We start from the raw sequence: 811 nt of genomic DNA, 5'->3' as shown, positions 1-811 counted from the left end.
GTTATGGGCATGATGGTACTGATTTCCTGGCTGTCTTGTAAAGTTGCCAACAAAGTCTACTTGTTCTGTGGACTGAAAAGTCTGACTGCCAACTTGGAATTCAGTGCTATCATGGCCTCCCTCACACTTATCATACTGTACATGCATAGCTGCCATCTGCATCTCATCAAATTTTTTGCTAAGTGCTCCTATTTGTGCAGAGAGAGCTGTGTATGTATCCACATTATGAAGGCCATGCTGCTTTCTAACTGGTGTCCTTTCTGAATGCCATTGGTAGTTATTGGCTGCCATCTCCTCGATGAGTGCATGGGCAACCTCGGGAGTCTTATTGTTTATGGAGCCCCCAGCTGCTGCATCTAAGATGGTCTTGTTTGAATCGGTCAGACCATTATAAAATGTTTGCACCTGCAGCCAAATCGGAAGGCCATGGTGAGGAACCCTCCTTAGTAGCTCCTTGTAACGTTCCCAGGACTCATAGAGAGATTCCCCCTCTTGCTGGAAAAAAGTAGTGATGTCATTCCTCATTTTAGCAGTTTTAGAAGGGGGAAAATATTTAGAGAGAAAACGGCTGGCCATTTCGTCCCATGTGGCTATAGATCCTGCCGGTAATGAGTTCAACCAAGCTTTGGCTTTATCCTTCAAAGAAAATGGGAATAACCTCAGCCGGATGGCATCATCACTTACCCCATTGTGTTTGAAGGTGTCACAGATTTCCAAGAAGTTAGCAATATGGGCATTCGGATCCTCATGGGCCATACCACAAAACTGAACCGTATTTTGTATCATTTGGATTATGGCCGGTTTAATTTCG

General features: G+C 44.5%; 1 non-coding gene across 1 annotated transcript; it reads left to right on the top strand.

Annotated features, from left to right (window-relative positions):
- Positions 1–421: 421 nt before the first annotated feature.
- LOC148880148 (small nucleolar RNA R71) lies at positions 422–528 on the top strand. The gene has a single exon (XR_016106330.1). It is a non-coding gene; the product is annotated as a small nucleolar RNA R71 (small nucleolar RNA).
- The last annotated feature ends 283 nt before the right edge of the window (positions 529–811 follow it).

The sequence above is a fragment of the Nelumbo lutea genome, chromosome 1 (assembly GCF_056320005.1).
Source record: "Nelumbo lutea isolate HS-2025 chromosome 1, American lotus-T2T, whole genome shotgun sequence".
Lineage (NCBI taxonomy): Eukaryota > Viridiplantae > Streptophyta > Magnoliopsida > Proteales > Nelumbonaceae > Nelumbo > Nelumbo lutea.
Note: the sequence above shows the minus strand (reverse complement) of the source record. Positions and strands in the feature narration are given on the sequence as shown.